This window comes from Narcine bancroftii, chromosome 1 (genome assembly GCF_036971445.1).
Source record: "Narcine bancroftii isolate sNarBan1 chromosome 1, sNarBan1.hap1, whole genome shotgun sequence".
NCBI classification, from domain to species: domain Eukaryota; kingdom Metazoa; phylum Chordata; class Chondrichthyes; order Torpediniformes; family Narcinidae; genus Narcine; species Narcine bancroftii.
In genome coordinates this window covers 220257638-220265741 of record NC_091469.1, presented here as the reverse complement: position 1 = coordinate 220265741, position 8104 = coordinate 220257638, and positions in this window count along the sequence as shown.

The following is an 8104-nucleotide window of genomic DNA, read 5'->3' as shown; positions in this document are numbered from 1 at the left end:
TCTTATTGGCATCATATTAGTGATCTCAATACTTAACGAGAGTGCTTGAGGAAGATGCAGATGTTTGGAGCATATTCCTTACTGACAAAGATTAGTGTGCTCAATCTTGGAACATTTTCATTCTGCCTCTTAACAAACCCTTCCACAGTATGGCAAAGCTCCAGATGAAAAGTGAGAATACAAAATGCCACATTGACAGCTTTTAGCAGCAATGCATCTTTTTTTGTGCGTAAACAAGCCATATGATGCATTGTCACTACAGACATCTAATGCGAGCTGGAGGTTCTAGATTTTTCCCATCATACAACTGCTCCTTCAACTCCGAACACTTAAATCCTCATGTCAATAACTTCTTCAAGGGTGCTCCAGATCTCCTGACAGAAACTCAACAGCAACCGCAGAGACGTTATTAACGAACCATTCGATTATTTTGATGAGCTTTCAATGACACTTTAGACAAAGCTAAGTCAGTAATGAATGTTAAACCTGCACATTGTTTATTACAAAATAGTGCATAAAAAATCCAACTGGTCTCAAGAAAATCTTCACCAATAAACCTATATTATTAAGTATTTTCATAATAGATCGACTTCAAAAATAAGAAATAAAGAACAGTTCTGACTATTGTAATGTTTTAAAAAAATATATTGGATCTTTTCCTCCTTTCTGTACACCCAGCTGTAGAAAAGACATCATTAAGTACTAAAAGGTGCAGAAAAGATTGACAAGGATGTTACCAGGACTCAGATTTCAGATTTATTGTCAGAGTACATACATGACAGCACATACGACCCTGGGATTCTTTTTTTACCTGTGGGCACAGCAGAATTACCATTTATTAGTAGTGCAAAAAAAAAACAAAGTGTAAATGGGCAAACATGTAAACAAATAAAATAACGGAAACAAATAACTAATGTAAACAAAATGACTGTGCAATACAGAGAGAACAAAGAAAATCAATAAAGTGCTCAAGTAAGAGTTCTTAAATAAATCCCTGATTGAGTTTGTCATTGAGGAGTCTGATGGTGGAGGGGTAGCAGTTTTTCCTGAACTTTGTGTGGTGCGAGTCTTGAGGCACCTATGCCTCTTTCCTGATGGCATCAGTGAGAACAGAGTGTGTGCTGGGTGGTGTGGGTCTTTAATAATTGCTGCTGCTCTCCGACAGCAGTGTTCCTCATGGATGTTCTCGATAGTGGGGAGGGTTTTGCTTGTGATGTCCTGGGCTGTGTCCTCTACCTTTTGCAGGGCTTTATGCTCAGGGGTATTGGTGTACCCATACCAGACCGTGATGCAGCTGGTCAGTACACTTTCCAACACACCTCTGTAGAAATTTGCTAGGGTTTCTGGTGTCATACCAAAACTCTGCAAATGCTTGAGGAAGTAGAGATGCTCATGTTTTTTTCCTTAATGAGGCCATTGGTGTGTTGGGTCTAGGAAAGATGCTCAGAGATAGTGACTCACCCCGTCCACCTCTGATTCCCACCCCTCCTCCCCCAATGATCACTGGAATTGTATATCTCTGGCTTTCCTTTCCTGATGTCAACCATCAAACTCAATAGCTTGACTTCTAAGGAGATGCAGTATAGGCTGGGACTTTTTTCCAAGAGTTGTAGGAGACTCAGGGATACACATAAAGTGAATAGGAGATTCAAAAACCAGAGGGCATAGGGTGAAAGGAGAAAGATTTAAAAAGAAACCCGAGGGGTAGCTTTCTAACACAGGTATGAGAAATGAGCTGCCAACGGAAGTGATGGTGGCAGGAACAATTACAACATTTAAAAGACATTTAGACAAGTACATGAATCGGAAAGGTTTTGAGGGATTTGTGGCAAGTGGGACTAGGTCAGGTAAATAACTTTATCTGCATGGACTGGCTGAGCTGAAGTGTCTGCTACTATGCTGCTTAAACCTATAACCGTTTCCCAATTTCCATGTCTTTTTTAAGGATTGTATTTTCTTCCAAAGTACACTGAGTTTGCTTCTTAAAATGCAACAGACCTCTTGCGCAAAGGTTCATCGGCATTAACGTGACAGGTTGATGCTAATCTGTTTTGGGGCTTTAACCTCCCCCCCCACCTCATAGCCAGACATCATGTTCAGGCATCCAAACAAGAGCAATCTCCATCTGATTTTCCATTTCGCTTCAGTACCATAAGCCATATGACCAGAAAATCAGTGCAACTGTTTCTTTAAGATGCCAGAGATTGAAATTTCACTTTCCTGTGAGGCATTCTAAGCAAACCCATTTATCATGGTACATTTTACACAGTGCAACTCTCAAACTTTTTGGGATTGACTGATTGTTTGTTTACTTGTCTTCAGGCAAAATTCACACAGTGACATTTTTTGTTCAAAGATTCTACAATTCAGACAGATATTTCCCTAGTACTTATATACTCCTTTCCATGGGGTGCAAGAATTCTACAATGGCCTAGAAAATGTTGCTGGTCTCCTGCCTTATGAATATTTGATACCTCAAGGAGTTTGTACATCCTCTGTAAGGAGTTTGTACGTCTTCCCCGTGATTGTGTGGGTTTTCCTCCGGGGCTCTGGTTTCCTCCATCCTTCAGAAATGAACCAGGTGCATAGGTCAATCAGGTGGAGTTAGGTGGCACGGGCTCGTGGGCGGTAAGGGCCTGTTACCGTGCTGAATGTCTAAATTTATTTTAAAAATTTAAGTAAGCAAATCCACATCTGATTCCTTTTTTAAAAAAAAATGTATTTTGAATAAGTAGTCAGAAGGATGGGTTGATTTCACCAACTCAGAAGATAGTTTTTGGAAGAAAAAAAATTCTTTACTATGCAATTCACAAAAGCTTGTGTTTTCTCCAGAAAGATAGAAAAATACAAAAAAAATTATCTGGTTTGCATATTCACATAAAAAATTTTGAGAAAACAACTGGTAAAGGACAACAAATACATCCATGATCTCTTCCTCTTCCTGAAGATATCAGTATTCTCTATAGAAATACAAGTACTTGCTTTTTCTGAAATGAGAGAATATAATTCAACTGAACTTTTGAGTGAAAATACTTATTTTGAATCATTACCTTGCATCAGAATAATCAGAATTTATGGTTCATTACATGCTTTAGTCTTAAAATTGTTTAGATTTTAAAATATTCCCTCGTGTTATGGGCATGTCTATGCATAATAAATATTTCTTGAACAACAATTTTAAAGTTGGGTTTTGTGGATACCAATTACAATTATAAATTATGTTTTAAACTTTCATATAAGTTGTAAAATTACATTTAATCTGAATGGAGAGTTACATCATTAAGTTGAGCAGAGTGCCCAAAATTCATGTAATTCAACTTTCTGTAAATTAAACATTAAAATAACACTTAAATGTTCTCCCAGGAAAATATTTACCCATTTACAAGGCCAGTAGCCCACATTTAGAACTCATGGGGAATCACCAAAAGAAAATTGGAATGTACTGCTTGTATTATTTCCATGATACCAGATTATATGTGAACCATAAAATATATAATTGAAATGATTGAAATGTCTGCAAGCTCCACTGCCTGCAGGCAATGCTACTGGCAGTATGTGCTTTATTTTGCTCAATGGTTATTTTTCAATAATCAACCAGACTAGAAATTTGCTGGTAGCTCAAAAATAGCATTGAAATAATGTTGTGCATTCTGCATTGAATACCAGGGGTCCAACTGTTAGCAGCTGCCAAATTGTGAGAGTCGTAGATGCAGATAAAAGTGCATACTGCACACGTTGTAAAAGGGAATACTTTTCAAGTTGGTTATTTAGTTTTCGTGCCCAGTTCTCTTTCCAAGCCTTATCAGATTCCATTTGATCAGATACTTGAACACTTATATTTGTGCACTTCTTATGAAACAAAATAATTTAAAAAAAAAAGTATATAGTCTATATAAATTTTTAAAATTTCAAAATTTTTGGATGATAAAAGTGAAATTTTACATTTTCATACTATTGCATGAAACTACTGATACTATCTCCTCTTAATTGACTCATAGAAGTCTACTTGTACCAAAGAGTACAATTACTAAGAGCATCCCTGCCATTTGGGAATTCTCCAAACAAGGCCAACCCTTTCCTTTAATTTCTTCTTTTATCTCTTCAAGTGCCTGAAAGAGTTATACAACACTGGCCAAGTGTTCTGAAAGGCTTTTTGTTCAAATAGCCAGAAAATTCTCTGGCATAAATGCTTTTGTTAAGTGCAACTTGGGTGGTATCAGCAGCCCTCCTCGAGGACTGGATAAAGTTTAGCCACTCGAGGTTGGCCTTTTGTACATGTCATATGGATTTAATAAGGTCAGATTACAGACTGTCATACTTTAGGAATGCAAAGGCTATTGGTAATATCATCCCACTGAAAAAGCTCCTTTGTTGTAGAGTTTCCACTCAATGACTCCTCACTTGATAATGTCAAAACTGTTGAAACCACACACATTAAGCATCAAACGGCTCTCAGACCTGCTCTTCCACCCAAAGGCCAGAGTGGCCTTACAGTTCCTGTTGAAAACTGGTGCTTGATGAAAAATCTTTGCTCTCATGTTAAAGCACTTAATTGAAGGTCCTCTCCTTTTCAAATTACTATGATACTGTCTACTGTACTTGGTGCATATGGTAAAGGTCACAAAGCCTCATTTTATTATTCAGCCTTCGCACATATCTCAGGGGATAAACTTCTGTTGGGTCTTCTTAAAAGAGCACAGGAAATAGACCTGAGTGTGGGTTTTAAGACAGAAGAACGGGACAAAATTTTAAAAATTTTAAGAGACCTGAGAGTGTGCCTAATTCATTTTAAGATTCTGCACCGTTTTTATTGGACTCCAGCAAGCTTATATCGATTAGGGTTGAAAAATACCCCTGAATGCTGGTGCTGGGAGGTGGATAAAGGGGACTCAGTTTACGTGCTTTGGTCTTGTCCCAGAATTCAAAAATTTTGGATGATGATACACATACACAAGTATATTGGTGAAGTTTCAGGTATTCAAATTCCTTTTTTGCCCCATACACTTTATCTTGGGAGACACACTTGGGAGAGTTGGAGATAAATGTTCTCAAAATATGATGGGAGGAAGACAAATTATACTTAGATGATGGAAGAATTTGGTGGAAGCATCATTTCTGGAGTGGGACTCAGAAATGACCAAGGTGGCAGCGTTTAAACATACGTCTTACAAACATTTTGATAAATTGGACATCTATTCACAAAAATAGGGCAAATAATAGAAGCATATTAATGAACAACAGTTTTTTTGTGCTATTACAGGTCTTATTAGACAAGATTTTATTGATTTTTTTTACTGCCATGTTTGTTTCTATTTTATAGATAAGTTTTTGTCTTGTAAATTATGATTTACACAAGTTTAACTTTAACTCAAAGGTTTGGGTAAACTTTTTAAAAATAACTCAATAAAATTTAAATCATTTAAAAAAAAATCCACTCATTTTGGCTTGCTAACTCTCTCGTTTAAAATGACAATACATTTATTCAAATTTGGGACAGACTGAATACATTTTCATGACCACTCCATTTCTTTAAAATTGTTGTGTACAGTTAGTAGAGTTTAACTTCACTGGAGAACAATATTATTTTCCAAAAGGTTTGCTTCCTGAAAACAAATTGGGGATCATGAAGCTGAATACAAAGATGATTTTAGATTTTCTGTACCATGTAGGAAATGGAGAAACATTAAATTAACTTTTTTATTAAATTTAGTGTGTTTAATCACATAATAATGCTGACACATTTCACAAGTTCAACTGACCTAAAAATATTTTTATTTTCCCCACTGATTTTTGTTTGTATTCAGCATCTGATGCCTCTCATGTTCATGTCCAACAACAGTCAGTTGGCATGATGGATTCCAGTTCCCTTGATACCACTTTTTTATGGTCGCTATGTCCTGGTGAATCTTTTTACCATGTTCGTCACGGACTGCACAAAAATCAGTAGGGAAGAATCCAAGTGCGAATGCATAAAATGCATTTTCAATGACATGTTTCACTTCATGGTTTTGTATGTTTGAATTATGTTGTCAATTAGCTGAATGTAGTTTGGTGCTCTGTACGCAGTATGTGAGCTACTTTTATAACCAGTCTGCACCTATGCTGACTAAGCATGCCCAGGCTTAAGACAACCTTTGCATAGCACCTGCATTGAGTGCCTGCCCAGGCATGCTCTGACTTACCATAACAGCTTGCTTTGTGGGAACAACACCTTATTTTCCATCTGGGCACTCTCCAGCCAGATGGCATTAATATTGATTTTTCTGGTTTCTGCAAAACTGCTCTCCTCTTCCCTCCCCCTAGCTATCCCTCCTAATCTTGCTCACTGCTGTGCCCTCCCTCCCTTTTCCACCTATCACCTACAGCCTTTGCGACCACCCCTCCCCCACTTTTTGTTCAGATGCCTGCTAACATTTTTCCATACCTTGATGAAGGGCTCAACCCTGAAACATTGGTTATATATTTTTATCTTTGCTATAAAAAGGACACTGTTTCACCTGCTGAGTTTCTCCATCACTGTGTTTTTATTTTGTGGGCAATATACTAGTATGACCGTGAACTACTCTTTGCAGATGATGCCGCTTTAGTTGCCCATTCAGAGCCAGCTCTTCAGCGCTTGACGTCCTGCTTTGCGGAAACTGCCAAAATGTTTGGCCTGGAAGTCAGCCTGAAGAAAACTGAGGTCCTCCATCAGCCAGCTCCCCACCATGACTACCAGCCCCCCCACATCTCCATCGGGCACACAAAACTCAAAACGGTCAACCAGTTTACCTATCTCGGCTGCACCATTTCATCAGATGCAAGGATCGACAATGAGATAGACAACAGACTCGCCAAGGCAAATAGCGCCTTTGGAAGACTACACAAAAGAGTCTGGAAAAACAACCAACTGAAAAACCTCACAAAGATAAGCGTATACAGAGCCGTTGTCATACCCACACTCCTGTTCGGCTCCGAATCAATGGTCCTCTACCGGCACCACCTACGGCTCCTAGAACGCTTCCACCAGCGTTGTCTCCGCTCCATCCTCAACATCCATTTGAGCGCTCACACCCCTAACGTCGAGGTACTCGAGATGGCAGAGGTCGACAGCATCGAGTCCACGCTGCTGAAGATCCAGCTGCGCTGGATGGGTCACGTCTCCAGAATGGAGGACCATCGCCTTCCCAAGATCGTATTATATGGCGAGCTCTCCACTGGCCACCGTGACAGAGGTGCACCAAAGAAAAGGTACAAGGACTGCCTAAAGAAATCTCTTGGTGCCTGCCACATTGACCACCGCCAGTGGGCTGATAACGCCTCAAACCGTGCATCTTGGCGCCTCACAGTTTGGCGGGCAGCAGCCTCCTTTGAAGAAGACCGCAGAGCCCACCTCACTGACAAAAGGCAAAGGAGGAAAAACCCAACACCCAACCCCAACCAACCAATTTTCCCTTGCAACCGCTGCAATCGTGTCTGCCTGTCCCGCATCGGACTGGTCAGCCACAAACGAGCCTGCAGCTGACGTGGACTTTTTACCCCCTCCATAAATCTTCGTCCGCGAAGCCAAGCCAAAGAAAACTAGTATGACATGAAATCATGAAACTAGGTTATATGTAAAAAATGTTAAAATTTTCAGGTGATTTTCATGATCTGCAGCCCAAATCTGTAAATGCACGCAAAAGTGTACAGGAAGCAAAATCTTCAGTGTCTGATGTTATTAATAGTTACTTGAATTGGATTGAAATAGACATACTGGAGACTTAGTGTTACCTACAGGAATTTGTGATTGGAAAATCTTAGACTTTCATTTCATTGTGCATTCAATAATTCATTAAAAAATTAAAATACTGTGGTGGCCCCCAATTGCGGAGATCAGGCTGGCACATCATGTGGCAGCAGACATGGACAGAGATCGCTAAAGCGACTCCCAGGACAACGAACCGGCAGGGGTAGAAGCTGGGGCAGCATTAGACCAACAGCCTTAAAATGGCGTTGGTCAAGCTGCCTAGCTAACACAGCAGAAACAGGCTGGGGAAGAAGGGCATTCATATGCATGGATGTTCCTGCCCTCTATTGTTATTCATATGGGTGACTCAGCCAATCAGCAAAAATGGCAGGAACT